This window comes from Octodon degus, unplaced genomic scaffold (assembly GCF_000260255.1).
Source record: "Octodon degus isolate 3935 unplaced genomic scaffold, OctDeg1.0 scaffold00077, whole genome shotgun sequence".
Lineage (NCBI taxonomy): Eukaryota > Metazoa > Chordata > Mammalia > Rodentia > Octodontidae > Octodon > Octodon degus.
The window spans coordinates 5,989,632-6,006,155 of record NW_004524653.1 but is presented as its reverse complement, the minus strand read 5'-3'; the positions used below and the strand labels follow the sequence as shown (position 1 = coordinate 6,006,155).

General features: G+C 48.6%; 1 pseudogene; it reads left to right on the top strand.

Moving 5' to 3' along the window:
- The first annotated feature begins 15,617 nt into the window (after nucleotides 1–15,617).
- Nucleotides 15,618–16,191, top strand: LOC101572559 (annotated as a pseudogene).
- The last annotated feature ends 333 nt before the right edge of the window (nucleotides 16,192–16,524 follow it).

The following is a 16,524-nucleotide window of genomic DNA, read 5'->3' as shown; positions in this document are numbered from 1 at the left end:
AGCACTCTTTCCAGGATGTTTTGTTTTGCTGTTTGCAGGTGGTATTTTTTGTTTGTTTGTTTTTGTTTTTTGGCGGTACTGGGGATTGAACTCAGGCCCTTGTGCAGCACTTATTCTATTGAGCCATCTCCCCAGCTCCTGCTGGGGGTTTTGTTTGTGATTTTTCCAGCTTCCAGGCTGGGAGGAAACAGCGATGGTACCGGCCCACGCATGAACGAGCGCTCCAGGAGGACGCGGACCTTCGTGTGCTGCCGAGTCTGTGGGGGTGCTGGGGGTGGCGGTCAATGTGCCTCCCTAGGAGGGCTGCGGAGCGCTTGGGCCACCCTACCACGCTAACTTTCATCTACTGCACTTAAGATTTAGCACTTTAGGTGTGTGACTCATGGCATTCTGTACACTCACAATGTGCCAACCCCAAGGCGGTTAGTTCCGGAACTTCATCTGCCCTGAGGCAAAGCCCTGCGCCCTGCCTCAGGCAGCCCCTCGGGCTGCTTTCAGAACAGCACATTTATTCTCAGTGAGCTCCTCACATTTGTGGGAAATCAAGTAGTAGATCTGTTATTGGGTCAGTTTCCTTCCTGATGAGGGGGTTGGGTGAGAGAGAAAAAAAGAGGGGGGGAGGGAGAGAGCGAAAGGGAGGGAGGGAGAAAGAGGGAGAGAATATGACTGATAGATGACTGGGACAGAAAGAGAAGGGGAGAATCATTTCACTGTTGTTCACTTATATCAAATTTTCTTTTCATGGTACTGGGGACGGTACCGAGGTCCTTGCATACGCTTGGCCCCTGAGCTACATCCCTAGATATTTTTATCTTGTTTTGAGATGAGGGGGGTCTTGCTATGTAGCTCAGGCTGGGCTTGAGCCTGGGATCCTCCTGCCTCAGCCTCTTGAGTAGCTGGGATTACAGGCTGGTGTCACCACGCCCGACTGCTGACAGTAAGAGCTGCGTAGGTCACTGTAGCCATACCACTTTCACCACATGGCATGTGAAAACAGCCCCCTGGCAGAACTTTACCTTGGTGGTAGGGCCAAAAGTTAATGAGAAGGTCTGACTTTAAACACTAGTAAAAGTTATTAAAAAAACAATAACAAAAACAAAAAAAACCTCCACAAACCTGTGTCAGCCCCACCCCTGCGGCACGCTGAGACTGCAATTGAGACTGGGCATGGTGGTGCGCGCCTGTAATCCCAGCTCTTGGGAGGCTGTAAACAGGCAGATCACTATGAGTCTGATCTAGTAGTGAGACCCTGAACACCCTGTAGACCCTTCCCTAAGATAAAAAAAAAAAAAAAAAAAAAAGGACCTTAAAAAAATAAAAAAATCACAAGCCAACATCAAGTGTTTGAGATGCCCAGAAGACAGATCTACAAACAGTAAGAGCAGGGCTTGTGATCTCGTTTTACAGGTTAGGACGCTGAGACTCGCAGAGGTGGCGCACTGCTGAAGGTTACGAGCCAGAGGTGGTGAGTGCACATATGGCACGCTGTTACTTTTAAGATAGAAGATGTTCATGCGGAAGTTGGTTTTTCTAAACCAAAACCTCAGTATTCGGCTTCAACCGCAGTACTGGCACTTGGCGTGAGTGGCTTCTGCGGTGCAGTTTGGGCAACTGCTCTCTAGAACGTTTGAGATTATTGTGATAAACTAGTGCCACAGGCCCTGGGTCTGAACCCTTGCTGTGAAGCTGAATGCAATGAAGAGAACACATTTAATACAAATCACATATTGAAATGGCAAAAAATTAGATATGATACTTACTGTGTGTACACAGGCTGTATATACTAGAGTTTTTTAAAATTTAACAATATTTTATCCGGGCTGGGGAGATGGCTCAGTAGAATAAGCACTTCCCCCGCAAGCGCAAGGGTCTGGGTTCTATCTATATCTATATCTATATCTATATCTATATCTATATCTATAATTTATTTAATTTGGTACAGGGGCTTATTACGAAGCTCAGGCTCATAGTGATCCTCCTGTCTCAGCCTTCTCAGTACTCAGAGTACAGGAGTGTGCCACCACGCCCATTTTCTGTGGCTGGCACGGCATGCCTGGGGCTCCAGGGATTGAATCTAGGTCCTTGCACCTGCCAAGCAGTTGCTTAGACCACCGGGCTATCTCCGCAGCCCATACCTGAGTTCTTCTGCTGTGCCGGCCCCGCCCCCAGGGCAGGCTGAGACTGGGATTGAGACTGGGTGTGGTGGCACGCGCCTGTAATCCCAGCTCTTGGGAGGCTGTAAACTGGCAGATCACTACGAGTCTGATCTAATAGTGAGACCCTGAACACCCTGTAGACCCTTCCCTAAGATACAAAAAAAAAAAAAAAAAAGGACCTTAAAAAAAAAAAAAATCACAAGCTGTAATCCCAGCACTTGGGAGGCTGTAAACAGGAGAATCACTAAGAGTTTGATCTAGTAGTGAGACCGTGAACACTCTGTAGACCCTTCCCTAAAAATAAAAAATAAATAAAATGAGTTCTTACAGAATACAGAAGAGGCTGAGTGTGGCAGCAAGCACCTATAATCCCAGCACTCTGGAAAGCTGAGGCAGGAGGATCACAAGTTTGGGACCATGTGGCTAAAGCTTGTCTCAAAATAAAAACAATAAAGAGGCTAGAGATATAGCTTAGTGGAATGAGCTAGGTTTAATCCCTGCTCTACAAAAAGAAGTGAAAATAAAAACCTATCACTTTGTCTGGCACTCCCAGTACGTGTTTTCCTCAGGCATGATTTGTGCCTGCTTTATCACGAAGTGAGATATACGGAATCTTTCAAATGTTGATATGTTTCATTATCAAACGTTTTTTTAAAAATCATGTTTGTGTCTTGAATTTAAGCAATTTATCGGATTGCTTTTTCACTTAGAGAAATAAATATTACTTAAAAAAGAAAAAAAAATCATGTTTGTGGGCTGGTGAGATGGTTCAGTGATCTAAAGCACCTACTTAGAACAAGCTTAGCAAAGCACAGGGACCGCGGTTCAATCCCCCAGCACCACATGCCAGCCCGCCCCGCCCCCTGGTGGGCTGAGCTGGCCACATGCACACACACACACATAAAATTAAAAAAAAAATAAATCATATTTGTGACTTCTGCCCTGATCTCATTTAGAAAGTAAATGAGTATTGTCAATCATCTAATGATGGTGAATATAAACATTCCAGAAGCCTCCGATGTTACTGGCAACAAATACTATGCTGTTTTCCCTGAAATGGCTGGTTTACTTCACTTATTTTCAAGAAAAAGTCTGCCAAATATAGAACTTTGAAAAAACTATAGTCAGCTGTTGTACTTGACAGTAAGAAGTTCTAGGTGATGATTGCGGCCAGTGCAGCTGCCGACCCACACGGCGTGCTCAGCAGGAGGCAGAAGTGCTGTCCTTACGGGACTCACTACCTCCTGCAGGTGATGGTGAGTCCTGCTGTGCCGGGGATCACATGCAGGGCCTCATGCACGCCGGGCCAGCGTGTGACCACTGAGCTGCATCCCAACCGAGCACCGTGCAGATCAAGCAGACGCACATGCAGCCTTGCCTGGGCCCCCACCTCAGGCCTAGATGCTTGGGGGGCTGAATCAGGAGGACCGCAGGTTTGATGCCAGCCTGGGCAACTTAATGATATACTACCTCATAAAAAAGAGGAATCAAAACATACCATGTACAAGTTGAATGAATATGATCATTGATGAATATGATCATTATGTATATCTAAAATGTACCAACAAATTTAATTAAAAGGGGCTGGCCAAATAGCTCAGTGGATTAAAGCAAGCAGGCGCAGGGGCTGGGGGTTTGATCCTTGAGCCTGCTGTGCTGGCCCCACCCCCGGGGTGCTCTGAGATGGCGATTGAGAGTGGGCATGGTGAGATGCACCTGTAATCCCAACTCCTAGGAGGCTGTAAACAGGAGAATCACTACGAGTCCAATCTAGTAGTGAGACCCTGAACACCCTGTAGACCCTTCCCTAAAATACAGAAAAAAAAGGAAAGAAAAAAAGTTTTCTGAACTATGAACATCTGGTGGAATGTGGGAAACACCTGCTATCACTGCTGCTGGTTTTTTTTTTTTTTTTTTTTTTTTTTGGTGCTGGGAATTGAAGCCAGGGCCTCACACATGCTAGGCAAGGACTCTACCACTGAGCGCCACCTAGAAACCTGCCACCAGACTGGTCTGGGTCAACAGGAAGTTCACACACTATTGCTTTTGTACTATCAGTGCAAATTCCACACAGTGGAACAGGCCAATAACCTTTCACTAATGTTATGAAAATGGTTTCGACCTGTAGTTTCCTGACTTGGAGGGACTCAAGGAATCTTGAAGCCCATGGAATTCTCTTTCTGGACTCACTGGTCTACACCAATCAAAGCAATTCTGTTGCCTCCTGCCAGTGATGTGGCCAAGGAGATGACCATCAAGAGAGGGTCTTGAGAAGAGGCTTTCCTCCCTGAATGAAGAGGTGGTGCTGGGAGAAAAGGCACTTTGCTTTTGCTCCCATCTCCCTCTGCTGGTGAAAGGATGACACTGTGTGCAGTGGCAGCCTCTTGGGATCCTGAGGTAAGATACTGAGAAAGGGGAAGGGGAGGATAGGAAGATCCTGGGCCCGACAGTGAGGGATCACTGTGTCTACCTGAAAAAGAGAGGCTGTTTTCTAAGATCACATGCCTCTGTCCAACCCATGCCATGTGACCTGTGCACACAGATACATAATATATGTTATCGAAAATATCAGAAGCCAGTAGTAGTATATTTTGGGAGGTACAGAATGGAAAAAGTCCTTTTTGGCTATTATCACAATGAACAAGTTACTGCTTGAAGTTTTTGCAAGCTGCCTACCTAGAGTGTGCCTAGAAATCATTCACCCTATCACCAACAACTTTTCTTTTTGGCAGAACCAAGGATTGAACGCAGGCCCTTGTGCTTGCCAGGGAAGTGCTTATTCTACTGAGCCATCTCCCCAGCCCAAGTCTTTTTTGAGCCCTGAATGAAGTAGGATTAGCCCTGGGTGTGCAGGATAAGGAATCTAAAGTAACATGGGTCACACAAACTTTGTATCTTGTATGGACACGTAGGCAGTACAGTACCAATATGTCAACTCCAAGATTAACAGCAACTGAGGCTCACTAAGCTAGCTGTTCTACTTCCCTCCCTTCCCCCTCCCCTGGTCTTGCTATGCAGCTCAGGCTGGCTTTGAAGTATGTGACCCTTAAACTCAGGGTGATTCTTCTGCCTTAGCTTCCTCAGGGCTGGGATGACAGGCCTGGCCTGTTCTAATCTTTTTAACATGTAGCTCCTACTGTGGTTCAATATGGAAGCATGATCCAGGTATCAGCTCACATCTACCTAATAGCAAAAGGAATGGTCAGGAAAGAGAGTCACTTCTCTAAGGTGGTTATTGGGGAAGTTGCATGGACACTTCCATTTATATCTCATTGGCCCAATGTAGTCACATGGCCATGCACAGTTGTAGGGGAAGCTGGGAAATGCAGTTCTTCATCCTAGCTATCAGTGTATTCTGCAACAATCAGTTTTTCTTTCTGTTAATATAGAAGGACAGAATGGCCACTAGGGGACAAGAGCAGGCTTTGCAAAAGGTGCTTACCATGAACCACTTATGAAACACTGATGGTAGAGTATACTTCACATCAGCTTGTATCAGAAAAATGGAGTGTGCATTCATTTATATATTTACACATTCAACAGCTATTGCTTGAGTGTTATTAATGCAACCTCTGAAATATGACACTTTTAGTACTATATTAGGGAAAAAAGGTAGAAGATGGTTATTAGCTAACAAAGAGTAACAGCCTGGGGCTGGTGAGATGGCTCAGTGGTCTAAAGCACCTACTTAGAACAAACTTGGCAAAGCAAAGGGACCGCGGTTCAATCCCCCAGCACCACATGCCAGCCAGGGCTGCCCCCTGGTGGGCTGAGCTGGCCACACACACACACACACACACACACACACACACACAAAAAAAATTTAAAAAAAAAAAAAAAAAGAGTAACAGCCTGGTTAGGGAGAGAAGCTCATGCCCAACAAGTAAGAAGCCAGTACAAATACTTTTCCTTACAGGAATAATTATCTGCACAAAGTATAAGCTTTGCTAAGAATCAGTTATTATAGTTAAGTGGTCATGTGAATTTGATCAAGAAACCCCCAACCAAGTTGGGTCAGCACAGTTCTGGGTGTGGCTGACGGGCTTACTGAAGACAGGAAACCCACCTGGGTAGGCTGGCCCCCTGAATGGAATAAAAGGAAAAGGAAAAGGGAAGGCTCGCTTCTGCCTTTCTCAGAGGGGTGCTAGTCTTTACCTTCACCTTGGATGGCATCTCCTGCCTTCCAGCGCAGACCCTCAGCCTCCTGGTATGGCCTTGCGCAGGGCGCCGCAGTGAGCTTCAGGCCTCACACCTTGACTGCATCACTGGGATCTCCACGGTGCAGACAGCTCTTCTGCAGGCTTCACAACTGACTCTGCAGGCAGCTACTGGGAACCTATTTTGTAAATCCTTATATATGCATACAACTTGCATTAAATCTGTTTCCCTAGTGAATACTGACTGCTGCAGACTTTGGTACCAGAGAAGTGGGGTTGTTTCTGTGATGCTACTTGGTTATGCAGTTCTGAAGCCTTTGAAACTGGCTTGGGGGAAGAGAGTGGGATGATTTGGAGATGATGGAGCAGCCCTGGAAGGGGAGACTCTGGTCACAGCTCCAAGACCAGAGGCGAGTAGACATGCAGCCACTGAAGACCAGGCTGAGGATACCAGTATATTGGCTGTTGGGCTCCAGACCATGTACATTATATACATACACACAACATTTGTGTGAATTTTGCTCACATCCAGAGACTGTGCCTGAGACTAAGGGCAGCAGACTCATGAATCTCCCAGAAGAAATTTCAAGGCCATGAGATGTTCCAGCAGTGGAATGACGAATACTGGGGGCTCTTAGTCAGGTGCATCTTCGGAATCAGGAGCAAAAGATCCAGCAGAATGACTGAAAACAGTTTGAATTTAGCCAGAAAGGAAGCTCCTGTAAAGTTGCTGTCTTACTTTTTGTGTTGCTGAGATAGAATACCCAACACCCAAAGAGAGAAGAGGAAAGGTTCTGCTGTAGCTCTCAGTTTATAGAGGTTTTGGTTCACAATTGGCCAGCTCAAGGGTGGCAAGGCGGGGGACATCACAGAGGAGAAAGGGCCCACGGTGAGCCGAGGCAGCAAAGCAGCGAAGTACCAAAAAAGCAGGGACTGCGGAGATAGCTCAGCAGTCTAAGTACCTGCCTAGCCAAGTGCAATGGGCGTGGTGGTGCACACCTGTAATCCCAGCACTGGGGAGGCTGAGACAGGAGGATCAATACAAGCCTGAGCTTTGCAGTGAGACCCTACACTAGATACATTAAAAAAAAAAAAAAAAAGAAAAGAAAGAAAAAGGGCTGGGGAGATGGCTCAGTGGAATAAGCGCTTCCGTGGCAAGTGCAAGGGCCTCAGTTCAATCCCTGGTTCCGCAAAAAAAAAAAAAAAAAAAAAAACCCACAAAACCAAAACCCCAAAACAAAAAAACCAGCAAGTGATGACAGCAGCCCTAGGCGGCCGGGGAGATAGCTCAGTAGAATAAGTGCTTGCCTGTCAAACGCAAGGGCCTGAGTTCAATCCCCAGTTCCCTCACTCACACACACACACACACACACACACACACACACACACACAAAGACAGCAGTTCTCCTTCTGCTCCTTATAGTCTACCCAGGCTACACTCCCTGAGGGTAGGAATCAGTCACGTCTAGGATGGGCCATCCCATTATCCACACCCAGAGCTGTGACAAACCAATCAATGGACTAATTTAGTAGTTACACACCCTTAGTCCAGCATCACACATTCTGGATTCAGCCATAGCTGAAATATCCCACCTATGGCCACATGAGGTGTTTGGGGGACACCTAAATACAAGCCCTGACATTTGCAGACTGTAAAGATGGAGCAGAGAACTTGGCTGCTGAGGCAGAATAGGACAGTGGAAAAGGTGGCCTGAGGACATCATAAGGAGCAGCAGGACTCCCCCCTATGAAGCCTCAAAATTGGAAAAATGAGACTTTGCTTTGAGAAGAAAGTCCCAGCACACTTTGGTCCAGGATGGCAGCAGCCCAGGGAAGTCACTGCTCCAGGTCTGGCTCAGAGGCCCTCGACACCTGTAGAAAGGAAGAAGGAAACCTGGCTACTGCTCCAGATGCTGACAGACGCTGGCATCATCCACATCGTGCTGGTTTTAGGTACATACAAAATGCAGTAGCTGGGGGCCAGGAAGCTTCCACCCAGATCTCAGAAGGACAGGGAGGCAAAGCAGTGCGCCCGAGAGGGCAGCATATGAAACTGGGAGTGTGAAGCCCAAGGTGCAGTGGAGACTCCAGAAGGAGGAGAGCCAGAACATGGACTGCTGGAGGGCAGTGGCAAGGAGTGCACGAGAGAGAAGTTGCGAGTGCTGCAGCCTGTGGCTGTGCCACACGGGTGCAGCTACCCAGGTCCTGGGCGCTCATAACTTGCCCCAGACTGCCCAGATGGGGGACAAAGAACTTCAGCATTTACTGTTTGCCCTGCTAGATCTTGGGCTTGCTTTGATCCCATTCCTTTCTAGCCCCCTATTTGCACCTTTTGGAACGGAAATGTTTATCTTGTACCACTGTATGGAAGTGTTTGACTTTTCATTTGTACAAAAGCTCAAAGCTAAGAGCTTGCCTTAAATTTCAGAATAGTTTTGATTTGGACTTTCCAGCAATGTGCAATCTGTCAGAACTTTGGTGAAGTTTAGAGATGGACTGAATGAATTTTGAATAAATGGGTATGTATGAATCTTTTGGGGACCAGGAGCAGAATGCTATGGATTGTGTCTGGCTGTCCCCTAGTGCCTCACATGGTCACAGGTGGGGCTGTGGCTAGTCACGGTGTGTCGTGCTGGATTAGGGCAGTGATAACTACACTGGCTTAGCACAGATGTGGGTGTGGCTGGCACCACCCACAAAGCCTGCAGGATGGAATAAAAGGGAAAGGGAGGCTGCTGCTTTGGCTGCTTGCTGCTTCCTGCCTATCCTGCTGTGCTTTTCCTCCATGATCCCACTTTGCCATGCTGCCCTATTCTGGAGCCAGCCAACTATGGACTAAAGCTGCTACAAACTGTCAGCTAAATAAACTTTTCCTCCTTTAACTTCTGAGTGTTGAATATCTTAGCAATACATGGGGCTGGTGAGATGGCTCAGTGGTCTAAAGCACCTACTTAGAACAAGCTTAGCAAAGCACAGGGACCGCGGTTCAATCCCCCAGCACCACATGCCAGCCAGCCCCGCCCCCTGGTGGGCTGAGCTGGCCACACACACACACACACACACACAAATAAATAAAATTAAAAAAAAATCTTAGCAATACAAAAATAACTAAATCAGCAGTGAAAAAATGAAATATCTAGCTAGCTTTAAAAAATCAATTATTGTATCTAATTTGAAACAATGTGATAAAATAACTTTTTTTTTTTTTTTTCAGAACTGGGGACTGAACTCAGGCTCTTGTGCTTGCCAGGGAAGTGTTTATTCCACTGAGCCATCGCCCTGGCCCCTATCATCTCTTTATGTCAGACACTGGATCAGCTCTTTCCCTGTATTAAGTTACGTAATCCTCACAAGTCTTGTCAGCTAACGGTCACTTGCCCCATTTGAAAGGAAGGAAACTACAGTATAGAAAGTAATGTGTTTCAGGTTACCCAGATGTAAGAGGCAGAGCGAGGATTCCACCACAGAACCTATCTCGTCATCCTTATGCATTTATTCACAGATAAACATCCTGTTGAGCCTGTTATGCACCCCTGGATTCTAGATGATTGGGATAGTTCCTTATGAAACTCGCAGCCTAGTAAGTTGGGGGAGAAGACAATAAGTAACACATAAAAGCATCATTTTATTCAGCCTATCAAAAACTTGTGCATGCCGTGGGGAAAAAAACAGAATAGCTCAATGGGAAGCCAAGGTCTAGCAGAGGTAGATAAGAGGGGAATAGAAACACAATTGGGAAAGTGACATTGGAGCAAAGACTGAAGGAGGCGGGGTCATATGGATTGATGATGGTGAGCAGAGTGTAGGCAGAAGGGGCAGCCATGCAATGTCTGAGGCACGGATACATCTAGACAGGAAAACCAGAAAAGGCCCGTGTGGTTGGACCACAGCGAGGCAGGAACAGGTGATAGGATGACCCCAACATGCTGGGTGTTGAAGCTCTTTGTGAAGCCTTTGGCTTTGACTCTGAGTAAGGTGAGAGCTGTTAAGATGATTGGAGTGAAAGAAGGCTTCGATATTCACTAAGTTTTAACCATATCTCCTACTGCAGGGCACACACCACTGCAGGGGATGAGGACAGACTTGGGAGAGTGGATCTGTGAAGACAGAAAGGCTTCCTTACTAGGATAAAAAGTGAAAGAGATTTGCACCACAGCACGTAGAGGTCTGTACTAGTTGTGTGTCTGTGAACACTGGAGGCTGCTGGGGAGCACATGGATCTCCCAGTGCTTTCGGCCAACCCTTTTTGTGGGGGATGGCATGGGACCCATGATCTTGGGCAGGTAAGGCACGTGCACACACCACACCACGCCCAGCCCTACAACATCTTTTGCATCTACCATTGTTTCCAAATAAAGAAGTAAAAACCCAAGCAAAACTTGTATGTGTAGACTGATCATATCTTTACAGGTGAAGATGCACGTAGAAACAAATCCCGTCAAATCTTACTGTGGTTATTGAGGGAAGGGGCGATTTTTCCCCTTGTGTACTTGCCCACTGTGCAAGTTCTCTGCCTAGTTCATTCCCTCCATTTGTGATTTAGGAGGAAGACTCTAAAGCCATCTAGATGACCCTGCTCCTGGGGTCGCGACCACTACAGTAAGGACATGCAGCTCGAGGGCAGGTCAGGCCAACATTCCTTCTACACACAGTGACCTGGGCTGTTTTGACAGGTTTGGGGACTGACTTGACCCTGGCATGACACATCTTAATGTCCCAGATTTATGGCCATGGCATTAACATGCTCCCCGCTCAGCCCCCAGTCATCGAGTGTCAAACTGCTTTGGGGGAGGCCACCACCCCCGGCCCCATGGTGCCATTTGTCACCAGGAACTGACATGTTTGCGTAACACACCAACCCTCACACTGTGTCCAGCACTCCTCTGCTCTCTGCCTACCTCCTCTGATGCCTTGTCCACAGCTCTGGAATCGCCTGACAGGTGAGTGGCTCTTCCTGTAGGGCAGGTGCTGTTGCACAATCTGTTGAAAGGACGGCTTTCACGTCTGTGTGTGGGGGGAGGACAATCATGTTTGCCAATTCTGTTGGCTCCCTTAATAAGGCAACAGCTTTTAAATTCACTTTTCAAGGTTTTAAATGGTAAACACCCAAATTAGCATAATATGGCTGTCAACACCTCAACAGAAGCTAGTGACTCCAAAGTGTATTCATTCAATTCCCAGTGGAACCTCAATGTTATTTAGTATTTTCCAAGGACTGAAATGCTCTCCTTTCCTTCTGTTTCTTCCCTGTCACCTAGCAAATATGTACCAATCATTTCCTGTGTCCTGGAACACAGGCCAAGCAAAGCAGTTGGGCAAAGAACAATGCCTTCATGGTCCCTGCTGCCCTGAAGCTCACAGGGAAGGGGTGTCTGATGTGCAATAAACACACACGGAAAGTGACGTAATGGCCTTGGGATGAGCACTAGAATGGAGCGCGTCATGCGACAGGATGTGCAGAGCCCTCATCTAGGTTTGGATGATAAGGAGGAGGGCAGTTAAGTCTTCCCGGAAGGAATTTTTTTTTTCTGGATAAAAATATTAATATTTACTCTCATATATAAAGGCTTGAGAGCTCTATGGTGGGAGACAACATAAAAAATCCTGACACATAGTCCAACCCAAAACAGCCAATTTTAGTTGGAAAATGAAAAACCAAGGGGTCGGGGAGATGGCTCAGTGGAATAAGCGCTTCCCTGGCAAGAGCAAGGACCTGAGTTCAATCCCTGGTTTTGCAAAAAAAAAAAAAAAAAAGAAAAACCAAGAGTATGTGTGGCCATTATTATAATAAAAATGAGCTCTAAGAGAAAAATGCAACGTGGCCTTCATTGGCATTGGGAACTAGGCCAAGGTAAATTGCAGACTGGTGCAGGGCAAATGCCTTAGGGACATGAGATTCGTGCTCCCCTACGGCACTGGGAAGCTGTCCAGGCAGAGGGAATTCTTCCAGGCCGGGGCGGTCTCGCGTATTAGAGGAACGTCATCCCTGGCCGCCCGCTCAATGCAGTCATCCCCTAGGTATTGTGGCAGCCAGAAACACCTCACCCATCTCCAGCAGGTCTCTGCCTCCTGCCCGAAACCACCCTGAGATTAGCTTCATCTCCACCTCCACTCTTCCTTAGAGGCTCCTTCCCTAGATCAGAGCCAAGTAATAGCTCAAGGGTGGAGGGGAAGGAGGAATCCAAGGGTGTGCGTGTACGTGTGCATGTGTGTGTGTATAAAACAAGGATGCCAAGTTTTGCTGAGAGGCAGGGGGTATTCTGAGAGATAGCCAGCATGTTCCACAGGAGGTGCTGGACTACACCGATCCCACAAAACAGGCGTGTCTTGTAACAGAGGTCCACACACTCCCTAGCCCAGCCTAGCACCACTAGGCTGCCATCCCCAAGCAGTGGACACCGGGTCTGCAGTGGGAGGACCTGTCAGAGTCAGACCACGATGGGAGAAGAGGCCTGGTCTCAAAATACAACCAGGAGGTCAGTAGAAGGAGCAAGTTAGGGGCCAAGAAGGTAGCTCAGTAGAATTAAGCATTTGCCTGGCAAGCTCAAGGGCCTGAGCTCAATCCCCGATCCCACCACACACACACAAAAAAGGAGTAAGTGCTGGACATGTTGGGACACCCCTGTAACCCAAACACGCTGGAAGCCTGAGGTAGGAGGATTGCAAGTTCAAGTCCAGGTTGGGCAATTTAGCCAATTATTGAGACCTTGCCTCAAAGTAATAAACAGACATTAGAAAGTGGAGCTCTGTGTGGATTCAATTTTCAGTTCCAAAAAAATAACAAATAAAATAAAAACAAAAAGAAGGTACCCTTGCTAAAAGAGCTGGTCCTCCTGCCACCGGATCTTGCGACCCAGGCCTGCAGTGCTGCGTTGTGTATGTTAGGGTGGCTGTGTCCTGGCCCCTACCCACCATTGCCAGGAGCTCCTCCTCACCCAGCTTGTACCAAAATGCCTCCAAATATTTGCCAGATGTCTCTGGTGGGGCAAAACTGTCTCCACGTGAGAATCAGGGCTCCAGAGTAAATGATGCGCCTGTACGACAGGAGGAGTTCTCCTGCCTGGTCAGGGGGAAAGTGGCTCACAACCAGGGCCCTGGCAGCCTGGAAGCAGAGAGGAGGGAGTCCGTGAGGAAGCCAGCCTCTTCCAGGCCTCACCCCAGAGAGAGCCAAGGGAATGAGACGAGGCAAAGCTGGGGGTGCGGAGGCTGAACGGAAACCAAGGGCAAAGGCTACTTCCTTTCATTTGTCCCTTTCCACTTTATTCTCCATAACTTGCTGTCCAGGAAATGGGGTGCAGGGCAGGAGGTGCAGGGAAGCTGGGAGCTGCCACCTGGATGTGGCCACTTGATTTCCTTGGAAACCACAGTCTCAGGCTAGGACTGCCTTGAGATCATTAAATGCAGTTTTTGTCTTCTTTGATTTTGTTTTTCCTAAAGTGAGAGAAGTGACACATATGCCCTCCTGGTTCTGTTAGCTTGGGCTCATCATGCTCCAACTGATGACAAGGAATTGGCTTGAGCAACTTCCGTTCCCTGAATCTAGGACAGGTGCTGGGCCCAGGTGCGGGCTCTGTGCTCAGTACCTGCACTACTTGCTAGAGTTGTCTTAACCACAGTGGGAGTCCCACTGGCCCCTCACCTTCTCCAGCAGCAGCCTGTGGCCTTTCCAGGTGACAGGCTGGTGCTACAAGTGACAGACCTGGCTCTGCCCTCACAGGTCTCCCAGGTGGGACAGTGGGACAGCTTCACTTCAGCTCAATGTGACCAGGCCCAGGTGATGCTTTCCAAAGCTCTTCTTGTATATCTGTGGTTAGGGTGGGATTCAGGAAGATTCTTGGCTGGCTTTGAGAGTGGGTGGGAAGCAGATGCCACAGCATCTCCTGCTCCTGTCGCAGTGCAGTTGCTGAATCACCCCAATGCTGGATGCAGTGGCTGGGCCTGGAGCCACTCCCTGTCCTTGTCCCTGGGTCAGCTTCTCTGACTCTTGAGCTGGGTGTGTGCTCAGCTCTGTGACCAAGGGCTTGGCTGTTGCAGGACACCCCTGCCAACATGGGCAGAAGTTCTAAGAATGGACATGGACTTTGGTGTGTGTCCATCCTACCCTTCTTTCCATCAGGTTTGGGGACACAGCCCCACCAAGATCCCTCAGTCCCCTGGGCTTCCTGCTGCTGGGTGGCAGTTTGAACTTGGCTGGCCCAGAAGGTGGTGCTGTTCATTAGCACTTCCGGTTGTTCTGTGCAGCGGGATCCTGCTGAGGTCTGAATGGCCCTGACCCCATTCCTGTACAGAAGCTCAGCCCCTGCAGAGACAGGCCATGACAAGGTAATGAGGTGGCAAGAGGTCACATGCAGAGGCCCTAAGCGGGTTGAGCTGTCAGCTTTGTAAGAAGAGGAAGAGGCACCTGCCAGCTGTCTGCCAGGTGAGGGCATCCTGCAACGGCACGAGAACACACTGACAGGCTGGCACCCTGATCTTGGGCTTCCAGTCTCCACAACTGTGAAGAAATACTTTACTGTTGTTTATACCACCACAGTTTGTTATTTCATGCTGGCAGCCTGAGGAGACGAAGACACACGCGCGGAGCACAGGCTGCCATCGCTGGCTGGTTGGGACTTCATTCCTGGAGCACAGCAGCCCTCACAGTCTAAAGCACCTTGTACCCTTACCTGTAAAAAGACCCAGGGATAACACCTGCATGCTGTCAGTGGCTCTGCTGGTCAGAAGTCTGAGCATGCCTGCAGCTCGGGGTAGCTGCAAGCCATGCCAACAGGAGCGGTGGCTCCTCCAGGCAGGAGAAGAGACAGCTGCGACATGTGAGACCTGACCCTGCTGTGCCCGTGAACGCTTTAATCTCCCTGCCTCAGCTTCCTCATCTGCGAAGAGGGACTAAGAAAACTCATTTCCCAGGGACGGGTGCGCCCACTGGGAGCTAGTGAGCTGCGCAGAACCTTGGCTCATACTTTTTTTTTTTGTTTTTTTTTGCGGAACCGGGGATTGAACTCAGATCCTTGCACTTGCTAGGGAAGTGCTTATTCCACTGAGCCATCTCCCCAGCCCCATACAGTATATTTTTATGCAAGAAAAAAATATAGAAAATGTGTTACACATGTAAAGCAGGGGAGAACTGGACTCCAGCACTAAGGGTACAGAATGATCTCACATAACCGGATGGCTGGGATAAGGCTGACCAGGGGTGTCTGGTGGCTCAGCAAATCTCCATAGTCCAGGCCTTCCCTTTTCCTCCCCACCCTCCTTTCTCTCGCTGCTGCTCCCATGTGCAAGCTTGTTGCTACACAGCTGCAAGATGTTGCCACAGGCCGGAAGCGGGGAGGCGGCGCGGGGACGTCGCGTCGCGGAGGCCATCTTAGCAGCCCAGAGACGAGGTGAAGATGTGGAGACCTCCAAGAAATGGGCTGCCGGGCAGAACAAGCAGCACTCGATCACCAAGAACACAGCCAAGCTGGACCGGGAGACGGAGGAGCTGCACCACGACCGGGTGACCCTGGAGGTGGGCAAAGTGATCCAGCGGGGCCGGCAGAGCAACGGGCTGACGCAGAAGGACCTGGCCACGAAAATCAACGAGAAGCCACAAGTCATCGCAGATTATGAGAGTGGACGGGCCATTCCAAATAACCAGGTTCTGGGCAAAATTGAGAGAGCCATCGGCCTCAAGCTCAGGGGCAAGGACATTGGCAAGCCCATCGAGAAAGGCCCACGAGCGAAATGAGCACGAAGCCTCGAAACAGTGCGTCCGGCTGAGCCGTCCTGCTGCGGTCCCTGAGGCCAGCACCGACGAGGCCGCCGCGCGGCCCTGTAGAACATGGGTCAGGCCAGCAGCCGACCCACCCTGCTGTCAAACAAAGAAACCTTGTGAAGCCTGAAAAAAAAAAAAAAAAAAAAAGATGCTGCCACATCAGTGGTATCCTCTCTCAGCCACCTACCCAGGTGGGAGAGTCTTTCTTCTAGGAAGAGAGTCCCCCGGGGCCTCAAGGACAGAATCCAGGGGCGTCTTTAACCTAGTAACTCCTAGGAGAAAAATATTCCCTCTGGATGCCAGACTGGAAGCTGGGAAACATTACGTCTGTGGGTCTTGGACCTAGCACATAAAGGCTGCCTGGCTGGAGATGTAGCTCATTGGCACAGCGCCTGCCTAGCAAGGCTGGGAGTTTGAGTCTTGGTATCAAAAAATACACACATAAATAAAAAGAAGA